The 22,163-nt window shown below is 43.5% G+C and overlaps 1 pseudogene; it reads left to right on the forward strand.

Annotated features, from left to right (window-relative positions):
- The window catches only part of LOC122790070, a 53,442-nt pseudogene extending 35,043 nt beyond the window's left edge, over nucleotides 1-18,399 (forward strand).
- The last annotated feature ends 3,764 nt before the right edge of the window (nucleotides 18,400-22,163 follow it).

The following is a 22,163-nucleotide window of genomic DNA, read 5'->3' on the forward strand; positions in this document are numbered from 1 at the left end:
ATTGTGCGAGGTTAGTCTTTGGGAAGCGGTGTAACTATAAAATGCCGTCGGATGCTCCGACGCCCACTTCTTCAAAGAAGCGCAAGGACAAGGCAGTTAAGCCTAGGATGGAAGAACCGTCTGTACCAGACGCCGGTTCTTTAGAGGTGTCGGTGGAGCCGGTGGCTCCACCGGAGGTTTCTTTGTGTTCCCAGGGGGAAACCTTGTTATTGCAAGATGTGGCCTCTCAGGAGACTAGTCAGGCTGAGGGGGCTTCTCATGTTACTATACTCCCCTCCCTTCCTAAGGTGGCTAGGCCCTCTCCTTCTGTTTCAAAGACTTCCCCCAGGGGCAGGCCAGGTTTAGCTTCAGTTAGTGTTACCCCTAGCTCTTCAGGTACTGTGCCCAAGAAGCATATGCTTAAAATGGCAGAAGATTTGATTACTTTGATCAGGGGTTCTATGCCCCCTCCTGATAAGAGGCCTAGGGTGGAGCCTGAGCTGGGGGGTTTTGAGCAGGCTTCAGATGTTTCAGAGTCTTCGGCTGAAGACTTGCAGGAGTACTCTCCTTATTCTGATTCTGATGTGGATGATTCTACTCCTTCTGCTACTCCTCCTGAGGATTTTTCTTTTTCGGAAACTCTTCATTCCATGAGGGAGCATTTTAAGTGGGAAGGTCAGGACTTCTCTGATTCCAGGAAAAGGCTTAGGGAATTTCTGTTGTTACCCCAGCATAGGCCTTTGGCTATACCTCCTGTTTTGGATGTAGTGGAAGATGTTTTTATGGAAGCTTCTCTTAATCCTGATTCTTTGCCTCCTGCTCCTGTTAAACCGGATAGGTATTACAGGGTGCCTGTAGCTCATAAGTATCTTTTTAAGAGTCCTAGGGCAGACCCAGAAACTGTTAGCCATGGGCCTAAAGGTGTTAAGGCTTCTGTTGTTAAGAATCCGGTTCCTGCAGACAAGGAGGCTAGGGCCTTGGATAGATGGGGCAAGAAAGTCTATACTTCTTCCACTCTTGCCATGAGGGCTCTGAATTGCCAGTTTCATATGTTGAAATACCAAATTTATCTCCTTTCACAATTGAAATCTAAGGTTGATGCTCTGGCAGTAGGTATTGATTGTAAGGAGTTGCAAGATTTAGTGCATGTTTCTGAACAGGTGGGTAAGCATTCTTTACAATGTGGTTTTGATGCTGTACAGGCCTCCTCTAGGGTGGCTGCCACTGGGTCAGTTCTTCGCAGGCACGCCTGGCTGAGGGATCAGAATTTGTCTGAACATGTTAAAACAAGGATTTTAGATGCTCCTTTACAATCTGACGTGTTGTTTGGTCCTCCCGTTGAGACAGTTTTAAAGAAAATGGAAGACAAGGCTAAGTCTATGCAGACTGTTAAAGATTTTTTGCAGGTCCAGCCTCCAAAGTTTAGTAGAAATTGGCCTACTAAAGGGTGGACGTATCCTTCTTATGATTCACAGTCTAGGGGTAGATCTAGACGTGGTAAGGGCAGAGCTCAGGGCTCTTTCAGGCCTAGAACAGGGAGTTCTCCTGCACAGGCTTCGGGTGAGGGCAGGGGTCAGTCCTTTCGTAAGCAGACCCAATGACCTACCTTTTCAGCTGCCAGAGCCTGCTCGTCTGGCAGCACCTTTGGGGGGAAGGTTGGCACTTTTCAAGGAAAATTGGAGTTTGATTACCCAAGACAAATGGGTATTGGATATCATACACCACGGCTACAGGTTTTATTTCCATACCTTGCCTCCTTTCAAAGGCATGCCAGACGTTCCTCCTCAACAAAGAATAGAGGCTCACAAACAGGTTTCTCTGTTGCTCCAACTAGGGGCCATACAGCCGGTCCCTCGGCCAGAAGTGGGCCTAGGATTTTATTCTCGCCTGTTCCTAGTACCAAAGAAGGGGAACACGTGGAGACCAATTTTGGATTTATCTACCCTCAACACTTATCTGGACATTCCCAAGTTCAAAATGTTGACGTTGCAGCAGCTTTTACCTCTGCTGGGCAAGGATCATTGGATGGTAACTTTGGATCTCAAGGAGGCTTACCTTCATGTTCCTATCAGACTAAGTTGCAGGAAGTATCTGCGTTTTCGAGCTGGGACTTCTCACTATCAGTTCTCTGCATTGCCCTTTGGCTTATCTACTGCGCCCAGAGTGTTCACGAAAGTTCTGGCTCCAGTGATAGCTTTCTTCAGACTAAAAGGAATACAGATCTATCCTTATTTGGACGACTGCCTAATTCTGGCTCAAGGAAGAGAAGAGCTTCTTCATCATTTGGAATATGTGATAGTAGTGCTAAGATGCCTAGGGTATTCTGTGAACGAAATAAAGTCCAGTCTAGTACCCTCTCAAGACATGTGCTTTCTGGGTGTGAGACTGAATACAGCATCCCAGATGGCCTTTTAACCCCGGACAAACAAAAGAGTCTATCCCTTTACTTCCATCAACTATCTCATCAGTCCGGGCTGACTGCAAGGACAGTCCTTCAAGCCTTAGGGTTCATGGCATCTTGTATTCTGGTACTTCCCAATGCCAAACTGCATATGAGGAAGCTACAATGGTATCTCAAAAATGTATGGACACAGCACTGCCAGGATCTGGACACTGTCATTCAAATAATACCTTGCATTCAAAAGGAATTTTTGTGGTGGGCTCAGGAATGTCACCTAAACAAGGGACTCTCTGTGACCCGGCCAGAGGCGAGTCAGATTTTAACGACAGATGCCTCAGACAAAGCTTGGGGAGCTCATCTACATGGAAAAGTGGATACAAAACAAGTGGCCTGTCAGACTACAACATCTACATATCAACATGAAGGAGATGTTAGCAGTCCAGTTTGCATTAATTGCTTTCAAGGAATTACTTCTTCCAGGGCAGGTGTTGATTCTAACAGACAACACAACTGTCATGTGGTACATCAACAAGCAAGGGGGAACACATTCTTATCCTCTATGCAGGCAAGCAATGATTTTGTGGGAGACTGCTCTCAGTTTACGGCTCAATCTTCGGGCAAGGTTTCTGCCAGGAGCACAGAACTCCTTAGCAGATGTGTTGAGCAGGCAATTATGGATCCCCACGAGTGGAAATTGGATCCTCATGTATTTCAGAAATTGACAGTGTCCTGGGGAACTCCAGACATAGATCTGTTCGCTTCTCCACTAAACCATCAGCTGCCAAGGTTTTGCACAAAAAGGTTTCATCCCACAGCTTGGAGAGTGGATGCTCTTTCTTTCAATTGGAACAATCTTCATGTATATGCCTTTCCGCCTCTGCCTCTCCTCCTAAAGGTACTTCTAAAGGTCAGACAGGACAAGCCAAGGATGATTTTAATAGCTCCGAATTGGCCTCGACAACACTGGTACCCATTACTGAGGAGTCTGGTACGGAAGCCTCCATGGCCTTTGCCTTCGATTCCACACCTGTTGTCACAGGAGGGCAGCCACTTGCTGAATGTCAAGCTTCACTCTCTGCACCTAACAGCCTGGCATATTCTGTTTTGAACCATAGTGGGCCTCCACTTCCTCAGCAAGTTTTAAATGTTATTTTGGAAGCTCGGAGGCCTAGTACAAGGAAAGTGTACGCAGACAAATGGAAGAGATTTTTGTTTTGGAGTGCAGAAAAAAATTTTGATGTTTCTGAGCCTAATTTGTGTGTGGCTCTTCAATATCTTACTGAGTTGCTAGACAAAGGTTTGTCTTTCTCTTCTATTAAAATTCATGCTACAGCAATTTCAGCTCACTATGATTGCAACCCACCATTGTTTTCTCATCCTTTGTTCAAGCAATTTCTTAGAGGGGCGAAGAATATAAGACCCCCACGAAGGGCTCCTACTCCTGCTTGGGATCTCAATTTTGTGTTGGAGAAACTCACTCTACAACCTTTTGAGCCTGCAGCTACTGCTGAGTTGAAATATTTATCATGGAAGACTGCTTTTTTGTTGGCCATTACCTCTGCAAGACGGGTTTCTGAATTACAGGCCCTTATGGCGGTTGAGCCTTTCTTGATTTTCCATAAGGATAGGGTATCATTACGTACTAATCCTTCCTTTATGCCTAAGGTGGTTTCTAGTGTGGCTTTAAACCAAACTATTCATTTGCCTACTTTTTATGCAAATCCCCAAAATAAAGGGAAAAGATTTTGCACACTTTAGATGTCCACAGGCAGTTGCGTTATTATTTGGACAGAACTAAAGGTTTCAGGCAGTCTCAGCAGTTGTTTGTTTCTTTTGCTTTGAGTTCTCAGGGCAAGCCTGTCTCAAAACAAACTATTTCTAGGTGGATTGGATTTTGCATTGCTTTCTGTTATTCCCATCATGGCAAGGAGATTCCGGCTGGGATTAGGCCTCATTCCACTAGGGCTACTGCCACTTCAACAGCTTTTTTGAGGGGAGTGGCAACCAAGGATATTTTGGAGGCAGCTACTTGGAGCTCTGTGCATACTTTCTCTAAGCATTATCACCTGCCACTAAGTCGAGGGCTGGTTTTGCCACTGCTGTTTTGCAGGGCATTTTGGCAGCTCCTGCTTCCTTGTAGTTAGCCATCCTCCCTTACCTCTGCTTTGGGATTCTACCCAAGTGTAAGGACTGCAGCAATGTGAGATGAAGAACATAGTACAGTTTTGTACCTACCATAAATGTAGATGTTCGAAGATCCACATTGCTGCAGTCCAATTTACTCTCCCTCCTTCCCCTCTGTAGTTAGAGGTGGTTGTGTGGGTTGGGTTGTACATTTTGTGTATGTTGTATATATTGTACATATAGTTGGTGCAAAGGTGGTTGGTTGGTTGTTTGCTGTCTTTTGGTTTTGACCCTTATTTTTTGGGTCTTCTGACATCTGGGGCAAGAAAAGACTGAGGATATGACGTCGGTCATGCGCATTTGTACCCTGACGTCCTGACGTCAGTCAAATGCGCCCTGACCGACGTCAGCCTTATACTTTGATATTCGGGCCGACTGAGGACAGCGGAATACCCAAGTGTAAGGACTGCAGCAATGTGGATCTTCGAACATCTACATTTATGGTAGGTACAAAACTGTACTTTTTATATTAAGTTGTGATGTGACTTTGAATGTGGATCTGAAGAAAGCTTTAATAGCTGAAAGCACTAGTCCACTGTTTGTTGTTTCTTATCTTTGTTTTGTCGTTATTACAGTTTCGAATAAATTGCTGAGACACGTGTTACGGTGTGGTGCATCGCTCATCTTTTTGTTTTTTGTCGAGCAAGCTTAAACGGAGCATCCTTCTGCTGTTTCTTTACTTCATTAAGCATCTGAAAAGGTTAACTTGAGAAAGGTGAGCCATGAGATCCAGAATAGCCCTCCTGATTCTCAAAAGGAGATTTCCAGACAGTGCATTAACCCTGATGGATGATGGAAAGCAAGTCTGAAATGAGATTCTAATTTGGAAGACAGGGAAAGTTGAAGTGACGAGTCTGGTGGGGGGAGACGCAAATTGAGGCTTGTATGATAAAGGAGGCTTCTGAGCCACAGACATCTGAAGCCTTGGCAGAGGGGCCTGCATAGCAACCCTGCCTGCCCTTGGAGGCATGGTGAGGTTGCCTGCAAATTTTATATTTCACACTTGTTAACCAGTTTAGTCCAATTGAGTTTGCACACAAACCCTTTTTCTGTGGAGATCAGAGGGGAAAAGCCCTAGCAAACAAAGATAGCTTGGATGGGGGGGGGGGTGTACTCAAAACAAGTCTGCAGCAATCCCAAAAAGATGATTATCCAAAGGAGTGGCCAACTACTCAGACTGGAGATGAAGCCAAGAGTAACTCCTCATGACAAGCCACAGCCTTAGAAAAGGTAACGGCAGCATGGCCACACTTATTTGAAAACAGATGAGACAGAGATTTGCCTTCAGAATTAGGGAATTTGCAAATAACCTGACAAGCCTGAATAGTCAGCCAGAGCTTACCTGGTCATGTGGGTCTGGCAATTTAATAGCTCCTAAAGGCCAAACTAGAAGCACTTGAAACTTTCAGTCTTCTATTGTCCTACTAACCTTGTTAACAAGGCAAACGTTTGGAAGAATGCGAGAGCTTTAGTTTGTCACTGATGCCACAGCAAAAGGGCACTTTAAATAAAAATTGACAAACCTAATTTGTTCTCGGGAACCTTTTAGAACAGAGTTTCTGCCTGAAGCAGCTCTGCTGTCACTGTCTGGCACTTGAGGAGAATCCCACTTAACAGTATTCCATCCTAGCAATTGAATCCCCAAAAGGACAATTCCTGAAAAAGTGAGTTAATGGACTAATTTGAACCAAGCCAAAGGTAAAGGAATCCAGATAGTACAAAGGCCACTCTCACTGAATCCTCAGAGGGAATCTGTTCCCTAAGCTTTTTGAAGGGGTATAGGTTCAAGGAGAAACTCCCTAAGGAGGCTTCAGGGCCCTCAAGGCAGACAATTCTGAAGTAAACTTGCTGTTCCCTTTGAGGATCCTTGGGATGGACTGAATCCTTGGGATGGACTAAACACTTCATCTTCTTGGAAGGGACATCCACCCTAATAAATTCCAGGCGTGCTGACCCTTGGTAAGATTCATGGAGTCCTAGTATTCCACAAACTCTGGTTCTTCCCAGTGTCCAGATTATGCCTGCAAAGCTTGAGGATGTTTAAAAAGATGGATCCGTGCCTCAGTGGGAATTCTATGTAGATGCCAAATGGAAGAATTCTATGTAGATGTCAAATGGAGGAATTATATGTAGATGCCAAATGGAGGAATTCTATGTAGATGCCAAATGATGCAAAGCTCCCTCTTCTAGAGGGATGTCCTGTGGGGGCTGGACAGCTAAATCCAGCTGAGGCTACTTGGCCACCTTATCTAGTGGAAGTGTTTGGGGGTTAAAGGATTCCTGGCCACTTCTTTAAAACTAATGACTTCTGACTGTCTTGGGCACAGATGCCTTACAGGTGGCTGTGGGAATCACCTAGACAGTGCCCTTATGAGGAATTTGTCCCACACTGGCATTTTCATTTTTGGATGACATGAACTCTAGAGAAAAACAGCACACTTGTCTGGCTAGATATTCGGGAGACCAACTAGCACTAATGATATTCAAACTGGCAGCCAGAAGTGTTAGCTGCTTCTGCATATCCTCTTTTTATGCTCCCCATTGTATGGGGAGATAGGTGTGATCACAAGATAATTGGGCTTTGGTATGCTGGACAAGCATCTGACTGCCCTGGGTGGGATCAGTTTTAGAATACTGTAGCAGTGATGTAGGAAATCTGACCCTCCAACCTCAACTGAGCAAGTGTCACCAATACCTTGACTCCCAACAGCCCAGTGTTTATTTGCAATTAAGGTGCAGAAGAAGCTGTTGCATCTTTGTGACTTGACCATATACTGTGGGCAGCTTACCTGTACTGTTGCACCATATTCAGCTACTTGTGCTGTTTCCACTTGGAGGAACTGCTACATGGAACAGATGCAGCAAGTTGTACACTCTTTTGGTTAGTCATTGCGCTATCTAAATGCCTGCTACATTAAGGATGATGAGACATTGGCCATCTCTACTATTTTTCAGGAGTGCGGTCCCTTTGTGCAGCTGCATGCCAGATTATAAGCCTGATGCGTTCGGCTCCACTTCTGCTTTTTGAGACCATACTATTGGGGTATGCTTTCTTGGAGGTATGCCCAGTGGGAGGATATTGGACACTAGTGTGTATTAGGGGACAGTATGGGTGGTTGAGAGAGAGGGAAGATTTTTAAGCCTAACGCTCCTCCTAAAAGCTGGAGTGTGGAAGTAAAATCGGGAAGCCGAGTGCTCAAGATTCTTAGAATGCTTCTAGTCACTTCCAGAAGTATCATTTTAAAGATGACTGGACAGAAGGGCTTGTGCCCTCTGCTAGAGCTGGCAAGGTTAGACTGTCAAAGCAATTTTACCTAACATTCAAAGTTGCAGCATCACATAGCTTGACAGTGGCCAAGCAACAGAAGGAAGCCAGCTAAAACAGCTTGGAAGAATGAGGAATTTTGGAAAAAGGGAAGTCTGTATCCCTGAAATATTCATATCCCTGCCAAGCATACTCCTAGCACCCAGGTGGTGGTATCAACCCAGCAGGCTGTTATTGTGGACCTTGCACAAACCAATTCCCAACCAAGTTTGCCCTTGGGTCCCCCTCCTGGTGCTGCTTCAATTTGTTGTGCTGGAGTTGTCTTCTACTGTGGGGAGGTTGTAGCTGAGGGTCAAGAATACATTTCCTGTCCTCTTACTGCCTATTAAGACTTAAGTGCATTGTAATCCATCTCCCACCACTTTAGGACCTAATGTACATTGGTTGGAGGAGCAGGAGTCCTTCACAAAGGGCTTCTTAAATGTTCCAAAAGGGAGCCTAGTTCTGTCCCTTCCATTCCAGAGATTTCCTGACTGTGGAAGTGACACTTGGACCCACTGACACTGTTTGGCCCAGGCAAGGCATCTGTTGGCCAAGAGATGCTGTGAGACCCTGGGTCACATGTCTGCATCAGTATTAAAGCAGCCTCATACCTGCAAGATCCTTGTCATCCCAACAATCACAAGGCTTTCACTTGGTGGATCCAATAGTGCTCAAAACTGGGCTGTTGTCTTCTACCCTTCCTTTGTAAGTAGTCTCCTTCACACTGGCTAAAATTCAGTCTTTCATATGCATCCCAACACCAGGGACCTTGGTGGTCACAGCAGTTATCTTGTCCAGTTAGGCTTTTACCTTCAGGTTTCTACATATGGGATGATTACCAAGCAAAATAACTTGAATCTGCCCCAGTATTCACTGGCGGGGGTGTGTTTGTGGCAGACCTCTGATGGCGTTTGATTTCTTGCTTAGGAATTTGCAGATGCAAAGGCTTTTATCTCTTTGGCATATGTATGCTTTATGCATCTCCATCTGTATTGATGTGAGGGGTGCTTCAATAAATCTGTTTAGATAATCCAGTTTTACTGTGTGCTCTCTGTGTTTAGTATGAAGGTACAATGCCAAAGATTTGACTACAGTATTCATTCCCTTTCCCAGTACTAAGTTCATCCTCCCAAAAACACTTTTTTTCAAGGGAGAAACTTAAACATGGGTTGACACGCAATACAGCTACATTCCAGGTCTGACCATGTAAGTTGTCTCACGACCTGTCAAGCATGTCCTAATGGGCTACCAAATTGGTGTCTGAAGAGGGGTATTCCAGTTATCCTTGTAAGGTCAACACTTTATACTTGTCCATTGGCTAAACATCCAAAAGTGAACAAAGCAAAGGACGAGGTAAAACATGACCACAGCCCCAAGCTCCCTGCAGGCATCTGGGTCTTGGGGGGGTGGGAGGTCCACCCTGAGCAATGGATCACAAAGCTTGCAGCCAGGTGTACATAAGTCTATCCAGAGTTCCTTTGGAAAAGAGCCCGTTACAGTAGCTGTGTTCTGGATAATTAGTACAGAAAACCCAGATTCCTTAATACTGGTACAGAAAAGGTAGTTGTGTTCCTCCAGAAAGTTTTACAGAAACTCTTGGTAAAATTCAGCACAGCACTTCAAATAAGGAAGGAGGTGACAACAGGGCTATATTGACTTAGTGGCTGTGGATGCCTGTGAACTGGTAGTTTGAGGTGGTAGATGCATGCCTTGGTTCCCAGGAAGCTGTAGATGCAAGACTTCTACAAGAAACCAGTTGTATGCCTGGTTCCACAGCATAGGGTATAGAGCCCTACTGACCCAGATGACAGGGGTTCTGATGCTAAAGGAGGTAGGGAGGGTTGAGCATTCTGCTTAGCTTCCCCCAGTCTCCATGGGGGATTGTGCTACCTCCTTTTTTGGGGTGGAGCTGTTTGAAGGTATTCCTTGGAGGTTAGTGGACAGCCCCTGCCTTTGCACTGTAGTGCATGTGGATGCCAGAACAGTGAACAGTTGCATACCACCACTAATGGCCTTTCCTCCTAGTTGACCTTTATCCGAGTTATGGAGCTCAAATGGGCAGATTGCCCTACTGCCCATCCCCCTAGTGGCCAAGTGACCAAGTGACCTTTGGGGTCAGGTATGTGCAGAACTGGTGTCCAAATTTTGTTCCTGCTCCTCTGGCAGAATCTCATCTAGACAGACAGTGGGGTGGCAAAATATTCAGTGATCTGTGGCAACCAGGGTTTCTGTAATTGAGGAAAGCCTTTCTGCTGAGCAGGAGGTTAAACAGATCAATGCAATTTCTCTATCTTTAGACGGGGTCCTCTTGCTTTAGGGAGATGGAAAACTTATGCAGGTTCAGCTTTTACCCACCCTCAACGCCAAACTAAAAGCTTCTGGCATGCCTTCACCCTGCCTGTGATAAAGGGTTGGAGAAAATGAAGATAAAGCCTTGTACTGCAATATGTCTCATCTCACCCCTAGGAACAAAATACTCTATTGCCTGTTTCCCAAAACCCAACCTCTGCCTCCTCCCCTTCCTAACCACCATGATGCAGGATCCATTTGGGGGGAGGGCTGGTAGTGTGCTGGCTAGTATAGTGAGCCTGACGAATGCTGATGTGCTGTAGGACTGACCTGTGTAACCACAGCTTAAACAGCAGCGGTGCTCTGTGTGCTAAATCTGAGCTGTCTATAGCTCCATGTGAAGCATGGGATGCACTTCATAGCTAAATCTGCACCCTATGTGAATGGGGTAGAATCCTCAAACCATTCTGGGTACAGGGTGAGGGGATGTCCTGCTGTACTCAAGACTTCCTGGTATAAATCTTAACTGCATCGTTTCCTAGATATTTCTCTATTGCCCAAGTGGCCTGATACTGTACTATACCACTTCGGTAATGGCAATCTTTCCAAGGCATAGATTTGCACCTACCCATTTAGCTGGTGTGACAGGAAAGGCATTAAACTGGCCTGCAAGCTGCACACATCACTTTACTGAAGTGTGTGGCTAGAACTTTCAATTGCAGGCTTTATAGCTGATATTTTGTTGCTGATGTCATTCTAGGAAGGATACTTCACACAGGCAGGTGTGATGCATGCTGTTTTCCACACATTGTGTGTTCTGCTCCTAAATGTCAGCACATCAGGGATGAAGCTTGGTTGCATTTTTATGTCCGTGTACTATTGAGCCATTGGCAAGTCTAAATTAAAGGTCAGAAAAGGTTGGGAAGAATACCTTTGCAACTGACAATGGAAGTAGACTGCTCACAAATGCAAAAGAATGAGACTTGGGATTTTTACTTGGACGTGTTTGCATATCTATTTTAACATACCAAGCAGACTCCACAAAAAAATTTAGTTTTAATGAGTTGGCAAACTTCCCTGGAGTATCCTGTCAGCAATACTGAGAGAGCAATGACTGTATGTAAGGAAACTATTTTTTGAGCTGGGATACAGGATCTGAATTGCCTAGACATATATTAAGGACTTGAGCTTAATCTGATGGCTGTCAAATCAACTAAATGGAAATCGATGTAAATAGACTAATATTGTAATGGAGATAAAAGAACAGGAAGTGAGTGGGATCTTAAAGTAGGAGTAATTACATAAAATTCTGGAAAAAAAATACATGCAGATGTTTTGGAAGATGAAAGGTTTGAGAAGGCAGGAATTTGTGTAATATTGCTTAGCTTATGATCTATAACTATAGATTTTTTGCCTCAAGTGGTTCAGTAAAGGTGCTTAAGACATTAATAAAGCACCAGTTGTATCATAAAATGACACATGGGTTATTTCTCAGAATGGCAATAAGCATTTGCCCTTTTGTCTAGCATGCTGCTTTGTAGACTGCTGGTAGAACTAGAGGTTCAAGCCACAGGATTTTGACTTTATGCCACTGCATAGCATGATCTAGTCCATGAGTCTTCAGTTCTCAGATTCCCTCAGTAGGGCTTCTAGAACACCATACAGAGCAGTGTTGACCAATGTCCACTCGATTGCTAGCATTAGCCCTCTGTCCTGCCCCTCCATGGTGGTGCCCTCTGCCTGCCCCTCCATGGTGGCGCCCTCTGCTTGCCTGCTGTAATGTACGGACATACCACTCTACTGTGCTTTATTACACAAGTAATTGTACTGGCTGCTAGTTGTTTTTGCCATTTAAACAGTGAGTATCTGTTTGCAATTCTCTGAAATCTGGCTTGAAGGTTTGGAAGAGGGGTACCTCTGGATTATTCCAGAGGCTTGTGTTACCTCCATCTTGACCTGGTTTGGTCCCTTAATCAGTTGGCCTGACAGCATGCAGTTGCTGCTGTATTCCAGCTGGTTACATTCCTAGGAATCTTTATCATTTTAGGCCATTTACATGGGTTGACATTAAAGCAGGTAAGCTGGTCCCTAGCTGCGCCTGGCTTGACCAAGGGAAGTCTCCAAAACCTTGCATGGTTTTAGACCCCCCCCCCAATAATAGTAATGCTACTCTGCTCAGCTATCCTAAGCCAATATGAGGAAAAACTGCAGCCTAGTATCTTCACTGTTCATCAAAACCATGTGCAGTGGGGCGCAGTGTATGATTTAACACTGGGGCGCAGTGTAGGACTTAACACTGGGGCGCAGTGTAGGACTTAACACTGGGGCGCAGTGTATGACTTAACTCTGGGGCGCAGTGTATGACTTAACACTGGGGTGCAGTGTAGGACTTAACACTGGGGCGCAGTGTATGACTTAATACTGGGGCACAGTGTAGGACTTAACACTGGGGCGCAGTGTAGGACTTAACACTGGGGCGCAGTGTATGACTTAACACTGGGGCGCAGTGTAGGACTTAACACTGGGGTGCAGTGTATGACTTAACACTGGGGCGCAGTGTAGGACTTAACACTGGGGCGCAGTGTATGACTTAACACTGGGGCGCAGTGTAGGACTTAACAAGGGGGCACAGTGTATGTCTTAACACTGGGGCGCAGTGTAGGACTTAACACTGGGGTGCAGTGTATGACTTAACACTGGGGCGCAGTGTATGACTTAACACTGGGGCGCAGTGTATGACTTAACACTGGGGCGCAGTGTATGACTTAACACTGGGGCGCAGTGTATGACTTAACACTGGGGCGCAGTGTATGATTTAACATCTTGCTAAACTTCTTTTTGTCTTCATGGTTCCGTAGCTCTAAACAGGCAACAGTTCCCTTACTGATATTTAAGCTTGTCTAAAAGATTCAAATATTTTGAATCCTAAACTTTCTGCTCTTCAGTCTTGAACAATTGGTGGGGGAGGGGTGGGTGCACTGCATCTCTTACCAATAAGTTTCCCCAGATTACTTCAGCTTTGGTCATTCTTGATCTGTTCTGCTTGTGGCTGTGTTCTTTGGGGGGGGGGGGATTATGACCTGGATATTCTTTACAACAAGCTAAGTGATGCACCTGTGCTTTGGTTATGCTTTTCACATTCTGTCAGAATTCCCTTCTGATAAAGGGCTTCAGTCATTTGGTGTACGCCTGTCACTGGACCTCACTGTTGCTCAGTCTGCATGTTTGAAGGTTAGAAAGTGGTTCAGTACATAGTTTCTACTGCTTTGTTCCCCAAGGTTATAGCCCTAGGTCTTGATCCTGCCTACTTTGCTGTTGCTGATTTTCCATTGGCTAATGAGCTTGGCTGCTTCCTCCCATTGGCCTAGAAGCTTGGTCTGCCTTGCTGTAGGCTCACCCAGAACTACATGCCTAGCTTTGCAGTGAACACCTGCTCCTCCTTGTTACCCTTTCCTTGGCGCAAATATCCATCTTCTGCTGGTGCATCATTGCCTGTGACCCCCTTGTTGCTATACAGATGGCTTAGTCGGAGAGTAGCCAGCGATGTGTTGAATTACTTGTATCTGCTCCAGTTTAGCCTTTAATGTGCTTCTACCTGCACTGGGCACCATGGAGTTGCCTGGTCTTCCACCACACTTCCTGTACTCCATGATCAGCATGTGCTGCTGTCAGTCCCAGACGTAATTAAGCTAACATCTGTCTGGCTGCAGGTAGCACTTACCAGTGCCCCAACACCTGTTGAGTATAGAATGTAACACTTGCACTATTCCCTGGCCAATTTATTTCTTTATCGTATAAAAAAAAAGACAGGCACTATGAACTGAGAAATACCAAACAAACGGACAAAACGGCAGAGCAGACTGTATAAGAGTTTAATAAACAGATCCCAGAAACACAATAAACTTCCTTTAAGCGCTTTTCGTTTGTTCTAGGTTAACAAACTTATTCAGAAGTAATTAATTAACACAGCTACTAGCAATTTATACCAAAAAGTGTGGGAAAACCAAATCGAGTTAATATTTGTGACAATTAAAAACAATTAGAGAATTAAAAAATGTCACATACTTAAATTTGTTTCCAGGAGGTTATATAGAAAAAAGTATGTTTGATTTTTAACAAATTAACCACCAGGGACATACACTTCCATCAAAAATCTACACTTAATTTATACACAGTAGTTCTTACTGTATTAAATAAAAAGTAGTAAATAATAGTAAATAAAATCTAGTATTATCTTTGCAAGTTTTTAAGTTTTAAAATACTGGTAATTGAACAGGCCTCATTTAATCCGGGGTAATTAAAAGCATTCAACTTAATCTGCCATAATAATTCAAGTTCTTCCAATTTAAAGGAAGCAGGACCACCTCTTGTATCAAGAACCATGTTATTGATGACTAAGAATTTGAATTTATGTGTGGGATTGTGATGGACATGTTTTTCCAAAGCGTTGTCCATCTTGTTGTGGGAAATGGCGTATTGATGTTCGTACACCCTATCTCTAAGTCTACGTTCAGTTTTGCCCACGTAAAATGCAAAACACTCAGAACATTGGGATAAATAAACCAAAAATCTAGTGTTGCAGTTAAATCTGGATTTCAACTTATAGGTACTTCCATTGATTGTAAAAGAATTAGTGCAATCAATGAACCTACAATAGTTGCAACTCTCACATTTAGACATACCTGTCATTCTGGAGAGTGAAATGTTCCATCTCTCAAGGAGATTTTTCAAGTTTTTACCCTTTTTAAACTTTTTTTAAAAACTACATGTGGTTTATGACCTAGAAACTCAAAGACAATGTGGTTAGATTTAAATAATTCCCAATTTTTGGTAATCATATTGACGATTTGTTTACTTTGAGTGTTGAATGAAGTCACAAAACTATGTTGGAGAGCGTGTCGATGGAAGTTAGAGGTAACTGTCTCAAGACCATTGACATCAGGCTCAATTATAGTGACGTTGTCCAAAATTATATGATTTCTACTTAGAATTGGTTTGAACCAGTTTCCATTTCTTTTGTATTTGACCTCTTCAATTAATGTATCCAGTAATGATTCCGGGTAACCCCGATGTAAAAACATCTGCTTCAAGAAAAGACATTCACTAGTGAAGTCTTCATCTAGACTAGAAATCCGTGATGCCCTCACTAGTTGCCCTTTAACAACTGACTTTTTTTGGTGGAATGGGTGGCAGCTAGAGAAGTGAAGAAAGGAGTTGGTATAAGTAGCTTTCCTGTATATTTGGGCAGTAAAAGTGCCATCAATTTCATTCTTGACTAACCGGATATCCAAATATGGTATAGTGTCAGTGAAATCTAGATTTAACTGTAACACTAGATTTTTGTTTTATTTATCCCAATGTTCTGAGTGTTTTGCATTTTACGTGGGCAAAACTGAACGTAGACTTAGAGATAGGGTGTACGAACATCAATACGCCATTTCCCACAACAAGATGGACAACGCTTTGGCAAAACATGTCCATCACAATCCCACACATAAATTCAAATTCTTAGTCATCAATAACATGGTTCTTGATACAAGAGGTGGTCCTGCTTCCTTTAAATTGGAAGAACTTGAATTATTATGGCAGATTAAGTTGAATGCTTTTAATTACCCCGGATTAAATGAGGCCTGTTCAATTACCAGTATTTTAAAACTTAAAAACTTGCAAAGATAATACTAGATTTTATTTACTATTATTTACTACTTTTTATTTAATACAGTAAGAACTACTGTGTATAAATTAAGTGTAGATTTTTGATGGAAGTGTATGTCCCTGGTGGTTAATTTGTTAAAAATCAAACATACTTTTTTCTATATAACCTCCTGGAAACAAATTTAAGTATGTGACATTTTTTAATTCTCTAATTGTTTTTAATTGCCACAAATATTAACTCGATTTGGTTTTCCCGCACTTTTTGGTATAAATTGCTAGTAGCTGTGTTAATTAATTACTTCTGAAGAAGTTTGTTAACCTAGAACAAACGAAAAGTGCTTAAAGGAAGTTTATTGTGTTTCTGGGATCTGTTTATTAAACTCTCGTACAGTCTGCTCTGCCGTTTTGTCCGTTTGTTTCTTATTTCTTTATCGTATTCTGTCTGACACACTCATTTGTACTTGGATCTGTAGAAACCTTTCCTTTCATGGTTGTTTACAACATTCAGCTTACACTCTGCCTTGTCTGACCTTTCTCCAGCTTCATTGAGTCAATCCTTTCATTTGCCATCTCACTCCCATGTTCCCCTAGGCACCTTCAGACTCCATTTTCTCCCCCTGAGCCATGCTACTGCTCCTGACTTGCCTTACCGTGACTAATCGGCACCTAACCACTGTTCCAGGAGTGCAGTTTACCTGATTTTCTCACTCCCAGGTTCCCCTAGGCACCTTCAGACTGCATTTTTCTCCCCCTGAGCCATGCTGCTGCTTCTGACTTGCCTTACCGTGACTAATTGGCACCTAACCACTGTTCCAGGAGTGCAGTTTACCTGATTTTCTAACTGGTGTAACTGCTGTGAAACCTTTAACAGGCCAGCAAGTTCTCTAGTATCTTGGTGCATGTTGCCCTTGGTTGTGCTGCTGCAGGGTTTGAACTAATTCTCCTGAATGGTTTGGGCTTTTGTGTGCCAGTGTGTGATGCATTCATGGAGTGCTCATTAAACCGAAGCACCCACATCTGTCTGCTGTACTTTTGTTTGGGGGAGGCTAGGATTTGGAGCAAAACTTTAAGCTTCTAAAGGCATAGTCTCCATTCAAAGCTACTAAATTTTCATTCTTTAAATGATGCATGGGTTAGTAACAAACTGTTGCCTTGTATGTTAATGGTGTAGGGAAGACCTGTTTTGAGAGTTCATGTATTCTCTTTACCTGCCTTGTACAGGTGATGCTTATGTTTGATCTACTCTTTTTTAGGCCAGAGTGGTGCAGGAAACAATTGGGCTAAAGGTCATTACACTGAAGGAGCTGAGCTTGTTGACTCCATCATGGATGTAGTGAGAAAAGAATCTGAGAGCTGCGACTGCCTACAGGGCTTCCAACTGACACACTCCCTAGGAGGCGGTACTGGTTCTGGCATGGGAACCCTACTGATCAGCAAAATTCGAGAAGAGTATCCAGACCAAATCATGAATACATTCAGTGTGGTACCATCCCCAAAAGTGTCAAATACTGTAGTGGAGCCCTATAATGCCACCCTGTCTGTTCACTAGCTGGTTGAGAACACTGATGAAACCTATTGTATTGACAATGAGGCTCTGTATGACATATGCTTCCGTACTCTGAAACTTACTACCCCAACCTATGGAGATCTTAACCACCTTGTCTCTGCTACCATGAGTGGTGTTACAACTTGTTTGAGATTCCCAGGCCAGCTGAATGCAGATCTCCGCAAGCTGGCTGTCAACATGGTGCCCTTTCCTCGTCTGCATTTCTTTATGCCAGGCTTTGCCCCTCTAACCAGTCGTGGCAGTCAGCAGTATCGAGCCCTGACTGTGCCTGAACTCACCCAACAGATGTTTGATTCCAAAAATATGATGGCTGCATGTGACCCACGGCATGGTCGCTACCTAACTGTGGCTGCAGTCTTCCGTGGCCGCATGTCCATGAAGGAGGTGGATGAACAGATGTTAAATGTGCAGAATAAGAACAGCAGCTACTTTGTCGAATGGATCCCCAACAATGTGAAAACTGCTGTCTGCGACATCCCACCTCGAGGGCTTAAGATGGCTGCAACCTTCATTGGCAACAGCACTGCCATCCAGGAGTTGTTCAAACGCATCTCGGAGCAGTTCACAGCCATGTTCCGCCACAAGGCCTTCTTGCACTGGTACACTGGTGAAGGTATGGATGAGATGGAGTTGACAGAGGCTGAAAGCAATATGAATGATCTGGTGTCAGAATACCAACAGTACCAAGATGCAACCTGTGAGGAAGGTGAATTTGAAGAGGAGGGTGAGGAGGAAGCTGCATGACAGTAATTATCTGACCCCTTAACGCTACATTTGCAACTTGTTGGACACTCTGTGAAATTGGTCACTGTCAATATCTACTGCAAAGTGTGAAATGTCTTTAACTGGTAGACGTTTGTACAAGTAATGTGGATAGAAAATTAAAGTTTTTTGTTTGTATGCCACTTGAAGATTTGTGGCAGTAACACTTTACATGTAATGTAGATGTAAAGACTGGTATGTTCAGACTGTTCATTTTATGAATTCTGGCACAAATAAAATTGCTTAAACAGAAAATGCTATAGAGTACTTATGGAAGTAGTATACATAGTCTGTAATTTGTTGCAAGTGTGTGTAACCAAATTGCTCTGAAGTTTCACAACTTGTATTGCACACTGCCTACGCATCTAGAAGTCACTTGTGACCAACTTTCCAATGGCAGCATTTTGAGTGTTTTGAAGTGCAACATTTCTAGGTGTAAATATCAATGACTGTCTTAATGTATGGAAATGCTGTAGCTTGCTGCATTGTGTAATCTCACTATGCTTGTGTTAATGTTTGCGTATGAATAACAAGTGATCATGATCATTCACGTGTTACTTTAGCATATCCTTTACCTGAACAAGTGGACCCTAAGAATTGTTTGCTATTAGAAAGAGCTATGGACATGGAGGGGAGTTGCAGGTTCTGAGTAACTTCCGCAGAAGTACACATTTTAAACAGTTATGTATATATAAGCACTGTTCTAAAGTAATCCACCTTACTGACTTGTCTGCTCCTTCCTGGTTTGTCACTGTAGTTACTTAACACACATACCCTTGCAGTCTCCCCCACCCCCAAAAGAAAGAACTGCAGCTAAGTCCACTTAATGAAAAACAACTTGATTGGCTGCAGCATTTGATTCCATGTTTTCAGTAGAACAGAGCCAACTGGTATTAAGACCATGTGTCTCACTTTTTTTTTTCCTGCTCCTACCGTGACTTTGCTCTGTTTAGAGCTTCCGTTTTATCTCCAAAGATATCTTCATTCTAAATTGGTTTAGGGTGTACTGAAGGTAAACTTAAGACTTGCTTGCTGTAACAGTAGGACTAGGTTACTAGTACAGTAGCCTACGCTATATAGGTAGATGAGGGGTCACAGAAGTCCCCCTGCAGAATGGGTCTAGAAAAGCTTTCTCTAGACTAGTATTTCTCTTGTAGCAATTTGATTTTCTCTATATTAGTCTAGCCTTTTAAAAAGCCTCTGAAGAAGCAAAGGCCCTAGAAGAATGCCCAACCTGCCCAGAATTGACAGTGGAATAACTAGGAAATGGTATGGGACAGCCATCTTTTGCCAATGGTAGTCCTACCTCCTAAAACTATTCTGGAAAACTGATCAGAATTTCTGAAGTCTTTACTTCTCAAGATGGTATCGGCTGTCTGTTTTGACAGAATATTTCTCCCTCTTGGGTACTGAAAAGCAGACAAAGAGAGTTTGGATCAGAGTAAACCCTTGTGTTTTGGGTGCAAATGAAGACTGCCCATACCTTTCTCAAAGTTAACCCACCATAGGCTTGCAACATGGGTGCCCTGCTTGCCTAATGTAGGACTGGGGAACTCTGCCATTAAAAATGTATGACCTGAGCCACTTGAAATGGAGTAGGAGTAAGTCTTTCCATCTGCTTTCTAGGACAGTTGTGTAGAAAGTGCAGTTGTGCAAGTACAGTTACCATAACAGTCTGTTTAATCACTGCTGTAGGAGCTTTATCCTGCCAGCCAGCTTCCAAAGCTTCAGGGCACTTTCCACATGTCCAACCAGTCACTCTACTTGAGTTAAGTTTTGGGTGCCAAGACCTCCAACTTGCATGCCAAGTAGACCAAGCCCTAAAAGGACAGTGGTAGGAACAAAATATTGCCATGTTGCAGCAGTGGTCAATATGAACAAATGTAACTGTTGCAATATCATTGCTGCAGTAGCCCTGGCTATATGGGTAGATTACCCTATCTTGCCTAGTCAGGCAGTTGGCTCACAGGGTAAAGGCTGTGAGCTATAGTTTCGGTAGTTCAGTTGATATGGCACCTAATCTGGCAGTTGGCTCATAGGATAAAGGCTATCGGCTATAGTACCTCTTGTTCAGTTGATGAGGCACCTAGTCTGGCAGTTGCCTCATAGGGTAAAGGCTGTGAGATAAAGTTCTTCTGGTTCAGTTGATACAGTGCTTAGTCTGGCACTTGGCTCACAGAACAAAGGCTGTGAAATACACTTCCTCTGGTTCAGCTGATATGGTGCCCAGTTTGGAGGTTGGCTCACAGGATAAAGGCTGTGAGCTTCAGTTTTTCTGGTTCAGTTGAAGGTTGGCTCACAGGGTAAAGGCTGTGAGCTATAGTTCCTCTGGTTCAGTTGATATGATGCCTAGTCTGGCAGCTAGCTCATACTAAAGCTTATAAGCTATACTTCTGGCTCAGTTGATATGTTGCCAGTCTGGTGGACAGTTCAAAGGGTAAAGGCTTTGAGGTATAGTTCCTCTGGTTCGGTTGATACAGTGCCTAGTCTGGCAGCTGCCTCACAGGGTAAAGACTGTGAGCCATAGTTTCTCTGGTTTGGTTGATACAGTGCCTAGTCTGGCAGCTGGCTAACAGGGTAAAGGCTGTGAGCTATAGTTCTCTTTCAGTTGATAAGGTGCCTAGTCTGGCAATTAGCTCATAGGGTAAAGGCTGTCAACTACAGTTCCTCTGGTTCACTGCATATCGCTCCTAGTCTAGCAGTTGGCTCTCAGGATAAAGGCTGTGAACTACAGTTCCTCTAGTAAAGTTGATCTGGTGGCTATTTTGGCAGTTGACTCTTACAGTAATGGTTATGAGCTATAGTTCCTGGGGTTCATTTGATATGGCGCCTGATTTTGCAGTTGGTCCATAGGGAAAAGGCTATGAGCTTATAGTTCCTGTGGTTCAATTGATAAGGTGCTTAGCCTGGCAGTTGGCCCGTAGGGTGAATGCTATGATGTATATTTCCTCTGCTTCAGTTGATATGGTGCCCAGTCCGGCAGCTGGCTCATAGAATTGCTGTGAGCTACAGTTCCCCCATCTCAGTTGCTACAGAGCCTAGTCTGGCAGTTGCCTCACAGGGTAAAGGCTGTAAGCTATAGTTTCTCTGGATCAGTTGATATCGCACCTAATGTGGCAGTTGGCTCAAAGGGTAAAGGCTAGAAGTTATTTTTCCTCTCGTTTAGTTAATATAGTGCCTAGTATGACAGGTGGCTCAGAGTAAAGGCTGTGAGCTATAATTCCTCTGGTTCAGTTGGTATGATGGCCACTCTGGCAGTTGGCTCATAGGGTAAAGGCTTTGAGGTATAAGTCATAGGTTAGTACTAATCTAACTGCCCTTGTGAGCCATTGGAAGCCTAGCCAATTATCCCTTGTGAGACTCAAACCCTGCACCTTGTGTTTGTAAGGCAAACACCTTAACCATTAGGCCACCCTCCCAACTCCAGTTGATATGGTGCCTAGTCTGGAAGTTGGCTCACAGGGTAAAGGCTGTGAGCTAAAGTTCAAAAGAACCACAAAGCAGCAAATTCAGAGAACAACAAGGCAGGAACCCACTATAAAGGCAGAACATTTACCTCTGAAGCCTTGGCTAAAGACAAGCCTTCTAGAAGTATAAAAAACAATATCAAACAATGCATTTAAGTATACTTAAACAATAAAATCAAACAGACTCAGGATTACAACGAGGCTACCAGGCCTTGTCTGAAAAATTCAAACAGCATATATTCTTCAAACAGAAGGATTTATCCAAGTAACAAGTCCAGTCTGTGTAAAATTCACAACTCACAGGTCATTTATTTGAGTGACATAAAAACGGTAAGCACTTTCGCTAGACAGCTTCCTCAGACCTTCAAGAACAAACACACCTTTCCTTTCCTTATATACTACATTCAAATATTTCAAAATGTGTCATTACCAATCAGAACACTTCTTACATGGTCATATGTCTTAATTTAAATATTTATACAAAAATGCAAAAATAGCAGCAAAGGTAAAAATGCAGAAGTAGCACAACAACTTACTCAATATAAAATGTAT

Source organism: Protopterus annectens, chromosome 15.part0 (genome assembly GCF_019279795.1).
Source record: "Protopterus annectens isolate FY-2018-M chromosome 15.part0, PAN1.0, whole genome shotgun sequence".
Lineage (NCBI taxonomy): Eukaryota > Metazoa > Chordata > Ceratodontiformes > Protopteridae > Protopterus > Protopterus annectens.